Source organism: Lutjanus erythropterus, chromosome 8 (genome assembly GCF_056507025.1).
Source record: "Lutjanus erythropterus isolate fLutEry1 chromosome 8, fLutEry1.hap2, whole genome shotgun sequence".
In the NCBI taxonomy this organism is placed as follows: Eukaryota; Metazoa; Chordata; class Actinopteri; order Lutjaniformes; family Lutjanidae; genus Lutjanus; species Lutjanus erythropterus.
The window spans coordinates 7,627,889-7,645,104 of record NC_139324.1 but is presented as its reverse complement, the minus strand read 5'-3'; the positions used below and the strand labels follow the sequence as shown (position 1 = coordinate 7,645,104).

Here is a 17,216-nt window from a genome sequence, read left to right as displayed (position 1 = left end):
TTAGGCAAAAACTCTATGGCAAATCCGAGGGGACACACTATCACAAATGCTGAAGGTGGAGGACTCAGTGATCAGTGACTGGCAAATATCATGATGGCAACTAGCATTTAGATGCATTACTGTCACCTATTGTGTTGGAGTATGATGTGTATGACCTCCTTGATCATGACCTAGTAAATAAAGTTTATAATAGATAGATAGATAGATAGATAGATAGATAGATAGATAGATAGATAGATAGATAGATAGATAGATAGACAGATAGACAGACAGACAGACAGACAGACAGACAGACAGACAGACAGACAGACAGACAGACAGACAGACAGACTTTTGATTTAATAAATTTCAGCTACATTTTCTTTATATTCATGAGAGCCAAGAATTGTTTTTTCAGTGTATGTGCACTGTAAACACTGTTGAGTTGCAGGTTAATTGGTTGGTGTGCCGCTGGTTGCAAACAAACAAATATTTACAGCACCCCCTCCAACAAAATAGTTCCAACATCCCTGAATGGAACAAGAAAAAAATGAGAAGAAGAGCTGCAGGTGAGAGGCTGTTATCACTGCTTGGGCACTGAAGCTATAACATGTTATTACAGTGAAAAAAAGGAACCTTCTGCCATGCTGTGGTGTCCTATGGAAAACCATTTGAGATCTAAATGTGGATTCTCAGGGGATGGCAGGGAACAGGTCCCAGCCATACAGAGAAATGCCACAAAATGATACATAGCACACACCACAGGGGGACCTAAACTGCAGTGTATAGGGCACCCACTTCTGAGACATGTCACGCAATGATATGACAGGTGAATTACGAGGCCAAGTTGTGGAAGAAACAGATTGTGTTCCAGAGACACAACAGTCCAGTGACACTGTTCATACTAATGAATGCAAATGAAATCAGTCAAGACAGTCTTGGCTTGACAGAGAATACTACCCTCTGCATCATCCTCCATTTACTGCTTCTAAATATTTCATGTTCCCATCCAGACCTATCTGTCAACGCTGCATACACTGGTTTTGTCTGGGCCATCTGTCTGCTCTGCCAAGATTAGCCTGGTTTGGCTGGTTCATCCAAATCTCCCTGTATTCATATTGCCCTTTCTTTTTCACTTCTTTTCAGTGTACCTTTATCCTACATGAAAAGTTGCTAAATTATGTAATGTGATAATAGCTTTTGCATGATTGATATTAAAATGGTTGTTTGATTTTTTTTTCCTCTTAATACATTTGTAGAAGGGTCATAAAGTATTTAAATGTGGCTACACTGAACGATCAAGTTGTCTTCGTATGGTTTCTCTCATTCTCTCTGTTTTGTTCCTCTGACAGCTCCACTACAGCGTGTCAGCGATGCATTAGTCTGAACTGAACTTACATCTGAAGCACCTTTACATCCATCCACTTGCTTTTGCTTTGAGATGTTTTTTCTCGAATGTATATCAAGGGCTGTGCTGCTGGACCATTTGATTGTCTCGAGTGCTGGAATATATTTAATCAGCTTTTTATAAAGCTTTTATGTGTGAAGTGTCTGGTTAGAGTCAGGCACTAGAGACTCTTATTTCTTACCACAGTTTGTCAGGTATCAGGAATCGAGAAAAAAATTACAATATGCCAACTTTTCTCTCTCGCTCTTAAAGGGATTTTTTGATGTGGGGTTATATGAGGTACTTACTGATGGTGTATTACTTACAGTAGATGGCGGTCGACACAACTTCCCCAATATTGCAGAAGCAAAGAGGGACATCAGCATGAATTTCACCACTTCAAGCCTGTGTAAAGTAAAAGGGGACTTTTTCATCTAAACACATTACACATATTAGAAAATAGTTGAGAAAACGTGAAAACACTGAGAACTATGTAGTACTGAACTGTGGAGAACTGTTGTTCAAGATTTTTTGGGCGGACCTGAAAAATGTCACGGTGACATGCCGGAGCCATGGTCCCCCAACAACATATAAGCCCCGAGAACCGACACACGAACTGCTTTGAAGGGGAGGGTGAGACAAGGTTTTTGTAGTCTGCAAACTCACCACCACTAAATTGTACTGGTCCTCCATCTGCTGATGCTTTTTCCTGATTTATTACATTGTTCTTTGAAATGTTATTCTGTTTTGAACCTCACAACAATGTATAAATAACTGTAATAGAAAACAGTTACCTTTTTTGCATCCTAATGATGTAATCCTGTTACATGAAAAAGACTGAATATGTGATGGGTGTGGGGGAAGGGAGGGAGCTGCTATGACCCTGTGCAGCCTGCATGTTTCCATTCATGTGTGATGCAAATGCACATGCAGCATCTCCTCCAACATGGCCACAGTATCACTCAAAGCTCTCCTTCATTCATCTTCTCTTCAGCACAACAGAAGCAGGCTCCAGAAATGCTTCAAAATCAACGACCTTTTACAGTGAAGCCTTCATAATTGAATCTCAGTGTATAAGTGAGGTCACCAAACAGTCACACACACACGAGCGCCCAACATAGTAAAAAGCAATTTCTGAGCCTTCTGTGTATAATGTGTACAGCCTGATGTGAGATTAACAGAATGGAAGAGAGAAGATTGAAAGATTGGCTGAAGATTACAATTTGGCATCTGTGCTCTGAATTCTTGATGAGTAAGAGGAGACGGAGGGAAAGATTTGAGTCGGTCATCTTATTTCGACACCACAGCAAAACACAGCCAATGAAATGTAAAGCATTCAGGAGCACGTTTACAGCGGCTTCATTTTCTTAATAGGTGGCTCATATTCCTGCTTCACGAGAGGTTAAAGCAGTCACCCAATCTCATTTCACACTAAACCTACTGAAACTGATTGCTTTTTCATTTCTTTAGTTCACATTCATATTGATTCCATCTGTCTTCCATCAGTCTTTCAAACATCACGCATGAGAAACAGATACACATCTTGATGAGAAATGTGTGACACTGAGCACCGAAGATACATTTTAGGGATGCAATTAACAATTATTTTCATTCTAGATTAATTTGTTGATTATTTTCTCAGGAAAAAATGTCAGTTAGTGTTTCCAAAACCCCAAGATGAGGTCCATAAGTGTCTAGTTTTGTCCACATATATAGATAGATATTCAGGTTACTATCATAGAGGAGTAAAAAACATAAAAATGTTCACATTTGAGAAGCTGAAATCAGAGAATTTCAACATTTTTTTTATATAAAAACGACTAATCAATTATCAGAATAGTTGCTGATTAATTTAATTAATCAATCAATTGTCTTGATGCAATGGCAAAGTCTTGTACGTTTGCCAAGCATTTCAACCATCAGCGATGTAAATTTGGGAGTGAAGAAACAGTCTGGTCCTGAATAGAGTGCAGCAAGACTGAGCTGAAATGAGTTAGCATATTAGCAGTTTGGGTTCCTTTGTCTCAAAGTCAATTGGTTTCCTGGTTGGGTTTTAGGTTAGTAGGACTGTCGTCATCCAAAGAAATCTTTATTGTAGGCAAGGCCAATAAAAAGATAGTGATATACAGGAGATGGATATGTCATCAACTGCACTAAGGAAATAGTTGTTCAGTATTTCATTCATTCATTGCATGCAAACCAGCATGAAAAGCACACAATGACTACACCCCAGCCCATAAACAGCCTGTCATATCCATTAATAATGGAGTGCTCTATGAGTGACATGCAAACGGCCAGTAATAAGTAGTAACATGTGTGCCCCATCGATACGCAAGACAACAGAAACAGCACGCAAAATGATTGCAAATAAAAAAGGATGGGTCAGCTCGGCAGTATGGCAGTTTTTTGTTGCTTCAAGTTGGACAACTATCAGAGAGTGAGGGGCTCAGACAGAGCTCGGAGATGAACCGCTGTTCCTTGGCGCTGAAAGGAGCCAGCTGACGTGGAGGAGCTGGAGAGCGTTGCTAAGGAGAGAGACGTCATGCCAGGCCTGCTGCCACCGTGACCCGACCACGGATAAGTGAAAGAGGATGGATGGATGGATGGATGGATGGATGAACAACTATCAGAACAGGGATGTGTGTAAAGTGTGCAGGAATTCCATCCTGACCAAGACCAGTAATACAGTGTTCCTGCTTGCTCCTGGGTAACAACATCACTGAAATTGCACTATCTAGGTAATGGTGTTTAAAATTTGGGGCTTATTATCCATAGATATTGAATGGGGTAATGTAACTGGATGACACCAGACCTGTAGTGCTCAAAAGGCCCAGTGAATACATTTGCAAAACTCAAAAGCAGTGTCTCTTTTCATGACCCAGTTGCTCAAGATAATGCACAGACCTTGTTGTGAGCAGTTTCATGTAGGAACTACTTTCTTTCTGCAGCAGAATCTACCAGAACTACTCTTGAATCTACCTTTCTAATAAAAAGGAAGTGGTTATGATTTTCATAAAGCGGCACTGGTATATTGGAGAGAAGGAAAAATCTTTACAGCCAATATCTCAAAAACTCTGCAACTCAACTTACTACAGGTAAGAGGAAAAATATATATTTTTGATTTTAGAGTGAACTGTCCCTTTAGAGGTGGTAGTCCATTTAATCCTCAGTGTTTTGAGTGACATGGCACAAAGAGCTTGTTTTTTTGTTTTGTTTAGTTTTTTTTTTTTTTGCTGAGGTTACCCACAGATTAGTATTTACTCTCCACTGGTTACTACTACTACATTGTGAGAAGATGATATGAAATGACAGAACACTACAAAACTATCAAGAATACAATCAAACAAATAAATAAGATCAATAAACATCCAAGGTTTCATCACACTGCCAACAAATCAACACAATAAATAACTATAAAGGCCTAATAACTGGTTAAATCACTCTAAGCCAGTCAAACATCTAAAAGTAAAAGATATCAAATAGAAATTATAACTGCTACACATATGGTTGTCCATGTGAGCTGTCCTGGACACATTTTCAAGGTCTCTCCTGTGCTCATCAGCTGACCGCACACAGTCAGGATTAGCTGACGGGTGAACGGTCAACACCACAGGAACAGCTGCATGTTGGGATGTAAAAGATGTTCTTATTCAGGTGAAGCAAGCTGTCCCAGTTTTCCTGGGAATTTCCTCATATTTCTTGACCTGATATTCAACATAAATTATAAACCATGGACGTCACAACCCTGTGTGTCCTCACTGTTGGCAGTGAGAGTGAGGTGGAATGGAGTGCACCGACATACAGAGGTACAGGTCTAAATTTAACACATTCTAGAAAATGGAGTAGACTTGACACAGTCGGTGTCTGCAAGAAACCTAATGATAAACAGTTATGTATTTGTGTCATGTCAATCATGCCATGCTGTCTCCATTCAGAGGTTTATTTCCATAAGTTGCTTCTCAGATTTTGTGAATTTAAAGAGGAAACCACCACGATTGCTTTTGCAGTGAGGTTCATGCTTTTACACATGGCTTAAAGATCTCACATCACTCAAACCTTTTTCTGAAATTGCTCCTATAGAGAGAGAGAGAAAGAGAGGGGGGATCCAGTGAAACAAATGGCCGGATCCAGTGAAACAAATGGCCGGAGCAAACCAGAATGACCACCTCAGCTCAGCTGTATTTGGAAGAGAAGAGCACACTGTGTGTGTGTGTGTGTGTGTGTGTGTGTGTGTGTGTGTGTGTGTGTGTGTATTTTTTGCCACATTTTTATGATTTTATGTATGTGTTATGTGTTATGTATTGTATCATTTTACTGATGTCCCATCTGGAATATTAGACGGATCAACCTAATATTTTTTGTGCACATTCAGGACTGTGTGTTGAACGTATTTATGGCCACAGAATGCAATATCACAAAAATGCCTTGAAGGAATTTCTTCAAACTTGACACAAATGAGCACTTGGACTCAGAGATGAGCTGGTTAGATTTTGAGAGTCAAAGGTCAGCTTCACTGTGACATCATCATGTTCAGCTCTCTATCAGTCCTCTGTCCTCTGTAAAGATAGTCTCTAAGTGAAGACAGCATGTTTCTACCTGGAGATTATTCACTGGAATCACATGTAGAGTGAGAACTTCCACTCGCCAAAAATCACATACTAACTTTTATTAATTTCTTTCAATGTTACAGGTCAATGCAGTGGTAAATTCTATATTAAATTCCTTCTCAGTCTTCACTACAGACATTATATGAGTGTGGACAGACATGGATATAAACTGTAACTTGACTGGTTGGTGAAGACAAACAACTGTGAGACAGTTATTCTATTTTCTGACTGCTCTGTTTTATACGACCATTGACAGCTGACTTCTCTCTCTTCTTAACCGACCACTAGGGGCCGCAAGTGATCAACAACTGCTTCAGTTTGAAATCTTGTTTCAGCTCGGGACAACGTATGTGGAGGTCATGATGAAGTTGGTGGAACTTTGCAAGTCTCTGCTGGTTGCGTCTGGCATTTATGGTGGCATTGCAGTAGGTGCTTCATCATCTCTTGCCTGGCTGGGATCTACACACACACACTACTTGAATGACCTCTAATAGCTGAACAGATGGAGATGGAGCTGACTCTCCGAAGCACTAAAATCAGACGATTCTCAAACTAATGCTGCAGTCTGGCCAGAATTATCCCTGCAAAATGTACATATAAAGCAGACAGGACAGGAAATAGTGTGGGTGGAGTTGTGAAATCCATGAGCTAAAATGGCTGGTGAGCTAACAACAGTATCAACAAGTTAAAAATTATACTGTTCAGCTTCTTGACAAACCCCATCCATTGTCCCTGCATTTATTGCAAGAAATCTCCATCCAGAAGTTAACTTTCATAATTTACCTCTGATATTTGGTGAATGTAAAGAGAAACTCCCATAACTGTTATTGCAGGTTTATGCTTTTACACAGAATTTCACTGTGCCTCAGGGAGCAAACCTGTCTTTTAAATGCTCTACAGAGAATCATTTGGAACCATCCTGTGCACAAAAAGCCAGAAGAAAGCAAAATGACACTGTCAGCTCAGCTCTATTAGAAGGAGAGTACAAGACACCTGTTATTGAGAACTGAGATGGAGCTGTACATACAGTATCATCCTCAGACTCTCTAAAGCCAAATTAGTCAGGCAAAAATGTACAATGTGCAATCTGACAAAAAGCGGGCAGGACAGGAAATAGCGTGGGCAGAGTTGTAAGCTGTAATTTGTACTATCAAGCTTCTTAACAAGGACTATCCTCAGTCACTGCAGCCAAGCAGCATCTTCCATCCTCTGCTGTTTGAATTATTTTATTGCGCAGTTATATTTACAAGGATACAAACAATCAATACCTCTTGAATTAAATGTCAGTCCCACACTGTCTCTCAGACTGGCTGGACATCAGGCGTCAGGCCAGACAGGTCATTATATATGTCAAAGTTAAAGGGACAGTCCCCTCCAAAATTTTGCAAAGTGCTATTTGTCCATCTAGATAGTTTTTGGTGTGAGTTTAGAGTTTTGGTGATATCAGCTGTAGAGTTGTCTGCCTTCTCTCCAAAATAATGGGACTAAATGGGACTCACAGCACAAAACAATGCATTTGAACAATTTTAAACCAGTGTCTCTTTCTGAAAATCATGACCCAGTTACTCAAGATAATCCACAGACCTTGTTATGAACAGTTTCATGTAGCAACTATTTTCTTTCTAGTAGAAATAAAGTAGTCCAATAGATTCTAAAGTGGTTCCATTAGATTCTACTGCAGAAATAAAGTTCCTACATGAAACTGCTCACAACAAGCTCTGTGGATTATCAGGAGTAACTGGGTCATGATTCTTGGACAGAGACACTAGTCTCTGTATTTTTGGTGGTTTGAGCACCACAAGCTGAGTGCCATTTAGTCCCATTATACTGAAGAGAAGGCAGACGTCTCCACAGCTGATATCTCCAAAACTCTGAAACTCACACCAGAAAAATCTGGATGGATAAACAGCACTACAGGCCAGGGGAAATATATATACTGTATATCTTTGATTTTGGGGCGAACTGTCCCTTTAAATCAGACTGCATATCGCAGGATGAATTTGCAACTGGACACAAACTGGTTTGATCAAACTGTACAAAGTGACTCTTCATTTTCACAACAAGGAAACAAAGTTCTCGACGCATCATCATGTCTGACATTTTAATGATTATCATGCTGTAATCAAATTGACTAAAGCTGCACAATGCCCAAAGCAACTGAACAGTTTAGCTGAGGGAGAATCATGCGTAAAAGTCTCCCTCATCATTTTGACACAGTGCCGTAATTGCATAATATTGTGACTCTGGCTTGCTATATTAAGAAAGGTGGTAATAATGCAAATGGCTTGAAGCCACAAATGCAATGCATGAGAAGTCCCACACACACCTCCACACACACACAGACATAACAAAATGTACCTAAACGAGGGTGGATTCACACATACAGCCAATTAGTTTGACAGTGGAGAGCTGTCGAGTTAAAAGTATCCCAGTCAGTCACTGTTGCATCTCCCCGGAGCTGCCCGAGCAGAAGACAGGAATGAGAAGGGATAAAATAAATATCTGCTGAGGTTAAGACTCATACTGCACCATGAATACAAAAATACAGCACTCATTCTTCAGAATTTGGATAAAACCGTGTTTTGAGTGTGGTTTGATTTTTACTTTACAAATATGCTGGAAAAATAGATTTTAAAAGATCAAACTCTTGGCTATCAAACCCTGTAACAGGCAAACCAAAATTTTTACGAAATGTAGACAGAAAATGTGGCAGATTTGACATCTTACAGAGATTTCACAGCAGTCGTAGTGTGCAGACATTTTATTTTTTAAAGTGGCTCAGAGTCTCTTAATGTTAATCAAAATACACATTTTTAAACCAGAATTCTTATTTAGCTTTGATTTAGAAGGACTACAGAGTTGACATGTTATGGTTGAGACACATCTGATAGAAATATTATTTAATGAATTTGTCAAAAAATAGAAAGTTTACCAGTGCTTGAACAGTATTCCCACCTTTTTTAAACCAGGACGTGAGACAGGGGTCCTTAGGGTATAGCTAACACTTCTTATGCCTGATTAAATCATGTTTTTGTAAAAATCTGACAGAGACGCAACTTTACAAAGGGCCAACATTTCATAAGAAATAGATTTTAAAACAAAGATGATTAAAATAGCAGTTTAGAATTTTTTTTTTTAATTAAACAAACCAAAATATTTAATAAATGACATACTGCCTGATTAAATCATGTTTTGTTAAAATCTGGGAAAAACAGAAATCTGGGACACAACTTTACATTTTAAGGGCCAACATATTCACATAAAGTATTTTAAGACAAAGGTTATAATAGCACATTTTACACCTATGTTATTGGTATTGTTAATTTTAGATTTTGAAGGCTGTTTAAGCATATTTTCAAATAGTTTGAAGTTGTGAATTCTTGTCTGTGACAAGGTTCTTTTCTGGCACAGAGCAAATTAAAGAGATTTTAAAAATGAATGTAAACCAAAAGATTTAATAAATTACATATATTTTTATATATAAATACTTAAAGAATATTTTTTTTTACCATAGGATTGTAATTAGACTGTTGGTAGGACATGATTTGTCCCAGTTCACAAGAATGGGTGACACACATTTATCCTGTTAGGATGCACGCACAGATTGTCATGGTGCAATCAGACTTAAATGAAGTCCTGTCATCCTCATATCTTTATAATAGTGACTGAAGTTACTCACACTGCTTTTCTCTGAATGTTTGTCTCATGTGAGGTGGTCTGTCAGAGCCCACCAGACTCAAATCTGAGGGATTACCCGTATCTAGAGAGTGTTTGACCACAGCCACAAGTTAATCCCTCTAAACACATATGTCTTGTGAGAACTGGGGATTGGGGCAACACAACAATGCCTTTCTGTTGCTTTTTCAGCAAATACTCTCATAAATGAGCATTATTTGAACATGTGGTACTGTGTGAGCAAGAGATGAAGGAAATAAACGAGGCTCAAAAACACAACAAACAACAACAACGGCTTCTCCTCATCTTTGGGTCCTAGTAAAGCCGAGTAAAGCCAGTCTGTCTTGTCCAGTAACAGGTGCATCCAATGTTTTTTTCGCAGCCGACTCTCTCTGACCAGCTGCCACTCCCAGAGCCTGACCATGGAAAACAGCATTGTTTTTTCTTTATTGGAACATTGCTTAGTCACTGGCCTTCTGATGCCGGAGGAGAGACAGGCCTCCTCCAAAGTCAATATTTGCTACAATTACACAAAAGCAGGAAGAGATGGCAAACTGGAGAGTAGTGGCCAGGCTAATGATGCAATATAATGGTCATATACCAATCCAAAAACAAACATATGGACACGAACACATGCTTAATAAAGCAGGAGTGTGACCATTTAAGCTCAAACATAAAAAATGGATGCACAGATGGATTAAAAGGTGCTTTGAGGCTGATGGGCCACCTCTATGGAAGCAATCTGTGAAAAGGCTGTTCAGTGTCTTGACCATCTTCAGAGAGCAGGTTGGAGGTAGAGAGTGACAGTCCCCAGGCACTCGCTGCCAAGTCCTGTTTGGGTCACTTGGCTCTGACATAGTGTCTGTTTGACAGACTGTCTGGCCGACTGACTGAACAGACTCCAACTGCCCTGCACTACCTTCACTCTCCTCCCAGCCATATGCCTCAATCTATTTTTTCCCCAAGAAAAGACTTTTTCAATTCAAATAACTCTGCCCTGCCCTGTGGGTTACCCTGAAAATATTGCCTGTGTGGGCTGAAGCTCAGAACGCACATTATGTTTAATAAATTTAAGACTGAGTTAGACCAGTGGTGGAGTTATTACTGGGTAAAAATTGTCTCAAGAATGTCTCCAATATATGTAGTCAAACATGTTGTCCCAGTCAAATAAATGAACAAAATTAAAAAAATGACCTCAGAATGAACTGAACCGGTTTCTCTGCCAAACCTTACAATTTGTACATGAGGAAGACAGAGAAAAAAGAAGACAGTGTTTAAAGATTGTGTAAAGCTGTCTCAGTGTCAAACACCAATACGATATGAAAATGCCCTGAAACACGGACTCTCCGTCCAGCAGCTTTATTTGACATGTCCGGACATGTTTGAGGCACCAGAGCCAGAGGACAGTGACAGGATGGTATTTTTTCTTCTGTGTCGGGCTGTTGGAACTGAAGTGAGCTGATCTGGACTGCTTATTGCTGGTGATGTGGTTCTGTTGGACTTCATCAGCTCAGGACCGTCAGCACATACTGGAGCAGTTTGCAGCTGACTTGGAAGAGGCCACAGTCCGCTGCCAGAAACTAGGGAACTGCTCTGGGTTGGAAGTGAGTTGGTGGTCCAAGTTTAAGTATCTTGAGATCTTTTTTATGAGTGACAGTGAAATGGAGCATGAGATGGACAGGCGGATTGGTGCGGTGTCAGCAGTAATGCTGTCATCATATGATGTGGTGAAGAAGGACCTGAGCCAGAAGGCAAAGCTTCCGATTTTCCAGTTGATCTGTGTTCCAACCCTGACCTATGATCCTGAGGTTTGGGTAGTGGCCAAAAGAGTGAGATCACAGATACAAGAGGTTGAAGTGAGTTTCCTCCGTGGGGTGGCTGGGACCAGCCTTAGACATAGCATGTGGAGCTCAGGCATCCGTAGGAAGCTTGGAGTGAAGCCGCTGCTTGTTCACATCGAAAGCAACAACTGTGGTGTTTCCGGCATCTGATCAGGATACCTGCATCTTTCCTTGGAGGTTTTCCAGCTCTCAGATGTTTCTTTCTCTTTCTCAGTTTACAGATCTCGTCAAAACTTTGTGTCCTCTTCTTGTCCTTGCTTGTGCATATTTTTGCATCTTTGACAGAATGATATCCTATGGCTATAGGAGTGCTGTGTATCCATATGTGTACTGTACTGTATGTTTGCCTGCAGGACTGTTGTTTTGAAGCAAGAGACAGGAGGATGTCCTCAGGGATCTTAGAGTCCATCTGGTGATTTCAGAGTACTGTGTGTCCCTCACCATCTTACTGCTGTACAGTATGTTAGACTTATGGCTGTGACCAGACATGAACTTTGGTATGCTGTGGTGAAATGATCACATGAAGGCCAACATACCAAAAACTGAACAAGTTTTGATAGTAGCTGTGTTTCCATCCAGTCCAAGGTTTGGACACACTTCTCATGTTTTTTTCTTTATTTTTATAAGAAGTAGTTCCGATTATAGCAACAGTAAAACTGTCATCAAAGCAAAAGAGCTACGCTGAAGAATATGAAATATCAAAAAGCAAAAACTTTGGCACACTTGTAGGTCGACAGTTGTGTAGAAAAAGGATAGAGATCAACAAAAAAAAGGAAAAAGACGCTCACATATAGTCCTATTAAATCTTTGACTGCAACTGCAGAAGATAGTGGGTGAAAGTCTGCTTTTTAAAAATATGAAATCTAAAACATTTTGCCTCATTTTTATATATTTTTTTCTCACTACATAATTCTGTAAAATCCCATGTTTCATGGTTTTGATCAGTATTAATCTACAATGTAGAAAAATACTTCAAGTAAAGACAAAATGTTGAATGAGGAGCTGTGTCCAAACTTTTGACTGGTTCTGTAAATTTGAAGTGAACTTCTGGCTACTTCAGGCTACATTAATAAACAGAGTAGTGGAAGTAGGGCACAGAAACAAAACCAGTAGTTTGCCAACCATCAATAAACTGTGAAGAGGAAGAAGCAAAATCAGTCCACTTGGCCATCTATTAGAGAAAAACTGAGAGGGGTCTTCAAGAATTCTTTTCATGGGCTGCCAATGGCGGAAACAGCTTCTTCTTCTCGGAGTGGCTTATTGTTCATGTGACTTAAATATGTCATTACAAACTTATTTGGAAAAGGTTCCATCTCCCACACATATGAGCATATCACTTTTTTCCCCGAAAAAAAAGACAAAAAAGCACTTTCTGTCAGTTAAAGTGTTTTCTATTTTTGCTGTTTCAATCAACCTTCTCTAATGTCTCTTTTCAAAATGTTCATATTAACGTGTTGATAGAAACAGCTACAGATTTTTCTTTTTCAGGGGGCGGCAGTAGAGCGGGTGGTCCACTGATCAGAAGATCCCCGGCTCCCTCAAGTCTGCATGTTGAAGTATCCTTGAGCAAAATACTGAACCCCACATTAGCCCTTGGCGTGTGTGTATGTGAATGAGGCAGGTTTATAGGAGAGGCACGCTCTGCAATTAGTGCAGGAATGTGTGTGAATGAGTGAATGTGGCATGTAGTGTAACAAGTGCTTTGAGTAGTTGAGAGACTAGAAAGGTGCTACACAAATGTAGGATCATTTACCATTTTTGCTGTTTCCAAAGACAAAAGCGGCCTCTGTTTCTGTTGTCTGGTAGGAGAATAATTACCATTTCACAGTCTATAACTACATCACAGGTTGCATTAACTGTGTGCTAAATGGTTTCTACTCCACTAGGACAAACTATGGAAACACCCTCTGGTCCTTACCAGTTGGTGGTGCAGCCAAATGCTGTATAATGTGCGCAGTGACTCACACATCATACAGCGGTTGGCATAAAGTTCAAAGCTGCCAGCTGTATCTGCCACCCTGCTCAGTATTGCCACTTTGACTCAGAAGTTCACCACATATGAATGTGTATAACACTGGAAATCAAGTAATTACAACATGGATGGAAGCCAGGATTTAAGGCTGTGGGGCTGGCATGTATGGTTTAAGACCACAGAATGGTAACTCGAGGGATTAGTCATTGATGCTCGAAGGCAGAGCTTACCATTTGCCATTAATTTGCACAGCTGGAGGCAGAAATTCAACTCTGGTTGTATGGCTGTGTATTGGTGTGATGTAGCTTTTCAACTGTATGTGGTTATTTGGAGCTGGTAGTAACATTTACACTACATGGCCTAAAATAATGTGGGCTTCTCATTCAAAAATAATGAGAATCACAGTAATATGTTGCTACAACAGCCTCCACTGCTCTGCAAAGGCTTTTGGAACCAGAACTTTTGAACTCTGAATGCAAAAATTTTCTCCCAGCGACCCAAAAGAGCACTGATGACGTTGGCCGCTGATACTGGATGATAAGGACTGTGTTCCAAAGTTCTGGGAAACACCAAACTGGGAAAACCATTTCTTTATGGACCTCCCTGTTCTCAGGGGCATGTGATGATGATGAAACAGAAAAGAAACAAACACAAATGGTTGCCTCAAAGTGGGAAGCATGTTGTTTTTAAAATATTATTTTATGTTGTAAGATTAAGATTACCCTTAATTGGAAATAAGTGATACACAGTGAATGGTGACAGTTTTTCATACTTTTAGTGAATCATTCACTAAAAGTATGAAAAACTGTCCCTGACCAAAACTACATGAAAGTATGTAGATATAGTTTCACAATATAGTATTTTTCTTCTAAACATATTATAAATGTCAGAAAATAATTGCTGACGTGAAAATGCTACGTAGTACTATGTAGTACTGAATTGTGGAGTTAGATGAGTGAAGTGTTGTTCATGAATTCTGTGCTCAGGATTTTTTGGGCAGAGCTGAAACATGGCTCAGTGATGTGCCGGAGCCATGGACCCCCAACACGATATAAGCCCAACGAACTGACACACGAACTGCCTCCTCCCTAACGGTCAGTTACAAACCTATCTTCAGTGACTCTCCCAGTCCAAATCAGCCCAGCAGTTCACTTCAACTCACTTCAGTTCCAGCAACTTGACACAACAAAAATAAATACCATCCTGTCACCGTCCTCTGGCTCTGATGGTTCAAACATGTCTGGACATGTCCAATAAAGATGACAGACTGAGCGTCCATGTTTCAGGTTGTTTTTCAGGTGTTAGTGTTGTTTGACACTGAGACAGCAGACACCCTCAGCATTTCAGAGCAGAGAAAATGCCTTTGTCTTTCATGACTTTGAGACCTAATTTTCTATAATTGTTGATTTATATATAAAATATATCCTGCTCAGCTTAATAAAAAGAAAAAAAACAATATAAATGTGTGCTTGTAAAAATACTGCAGGACTGCCAATGTTTAGCTAACAGCCTGAGCTGTGTTGCCAGATTGGTTTGGTGTTTTCCAGCCCAAGAAATGCTCAGAATCTGCCCAAATTGATTAAAAAAGAAACAGCCAAATAATTTTGAACAATACAAATGAATTCATAAACAATAGCAATACTACTGTGGTTCATAACATTTCTTTCAATAAGATAATAATAAACAACAATTTAAGTCTTCACAAGTGGGTTAGATTGCTAATAGGAGGCTACCTTGCAACTATGAAGCTTTTCACAGTTCCATTTCTGCCTCCTGTCTTAAAAATAAATAAAAAATAAAGGGACAGCACAAATAACATAAAATAAGGTTTTATCTAACTTGGTCGACTGCTACAAGCCTTGACAGCATGCACCCACACAAGAGAGAGAAGTACACGCAATCCCTTGCTATCAAACAGTCAAATACTGATATTTTAGTGTTGCAAGAGGTTTCTGTTATAATGAACAGATGCAGATCTCATCTGAGTGAAATGAATAAGATTTATGTCATTCCAAAGTTGTACTGAGAGACTGGATGTGTTTGCTTAACTAAGGAATACAATTTAAGAATATTTTTATTACACTGTAATGCTTAATACATTTAAGAACCAGTCCAACTCATGGTAAACCAGCCCATATCCTGTCCACCTGCTCAAACCCATTTTAACAGCCCAGCTGGGTGGAAAACCACCTGATCTGACAACACTGTGCCCACAGCTAATATAATACATTTTTGTTTATGCATTTATTTGTTTAATTTCTGAGTCAGATAGAGACAATTTAGAGCTAGTACACAATTGGCTGTTCCTGAAATTTAGCTAAATGAAGCAATATAAAAAATAGGTTTTAGGAAATTTGCTTGGAAACATTTTGAAGACAATTTAATAGCTGCTCTATCTGCCCTGGCGGGAGCAGGGCCTAATAAAGCTGGAGCACAATTCATCTGCTTCCAATTGGAGCGTCGTACTTCAGAGCAGTCTAATGTACCCCCTGTCACTTTGGCTTCATCACCTTCATTTACCGCTATTACAGTCCCGGGCTCAGTCCTGCAACACTCATGCCTTTTGCTCCCCGCGTTTCTTACGCACATGGTGACATCCTCATTGACCACCTGGTTTGATGTCTATTTCTAGCGCTGTCTGCTTCTCTGCCTGTCTGTCCTCTCCACCTGTCTCTGTCTCCTCCTGCTTCACGTAGGCCGTGGTACATTGTCTCCACCTCACTACAACAGGAAAAAATGCTCCAATTACGCTTTTGACAGCACTGTAGCAAAAAGCATGGTGGGCCTAACACAGGCGTTTTTGTCTAAAATAAGCAACTGCACACAAACTGTAACAATCCAGTGTGAAGAAAAATGACAAAAGGACAAAATCCAACTTGACATTTTGATGCCTCTTATTTCAAGAGCCCCTGTAGAACTGCCTGGACACTGAGCCTAAATATATGGCCTTTTGATTGACAGCACAAATGTTTAGTTGCCATAGTATCATAACCTCTCTCCCTCCATAGATTCTGTTGTTTAAAAATGCACGTCTACTGTCTTTGTAGCAAGCTGACAGGAGACAAAGGCTGCTCAAGTACATAATGAGTTGATGTTGGCCTCCTCATGAACAGACACAGGCACTGTACAATATTAAAGCCATTAAAATCATATCAGCATGGTCTCCAGGTCACACTAAATACAAGAAAATAAGAGATTTAACACAAGAACAGCCAAAGTGGTCATTTTGACAAAAATGCAAATTTCAGCCTTTCCCATATGAAATCATTATTATTATTATTATTTGTCATGGTGGAAACTTATTATTAATGTTAAAATAACACGTTTATAATCGTATAAAATACATTTAACTGTTTATCACTGAGTATTTCTAGATGAATCTAAAATTTGAATCAGATCACTGATGGTTATTATCCTACAGAAAAATACTGCTGTGAATATATGAAAGTATATAAATACATTTTACAAAATTTACATTTTTGTGATATTTCTTTTTTAAAAAGATAAAATAACAGAATAAATCTCTTAGTCTGATATATGTCATGGTACACTGCACACAGGTGGAGATGCAGAGAATATTTTGTTGCTCTGTAAGAATGGTGTCTTTACAAATAGTGCTAAATGTTTGATAACCATAGCCACACATGCTAACAGCCACACATGCTAACAGCCACACATGCTAACAGCCATTCACACTCACCTGCACAGGTTCATTTCATCTGCAGTCAAACACACCCTAACAGTTCACATGACAC

At 39.5% G+C, this 17,216-nt stretch overlaps 1 protein-coding gene across 1 annotated transcript in view; it reads right to left on the bottom strand.

The window, feature by feature from the left end:
- The window catches only part of kcnh3 (potassium voltage-gated channel, subfamily H (eag-related), member 3), a 241,798-nt gene that overhangs the window by 203,081 nt on the left and 21,501 nt on the right, over window positions 1-17,216 (bottom strand). The window lies entirely within an intron of this gene.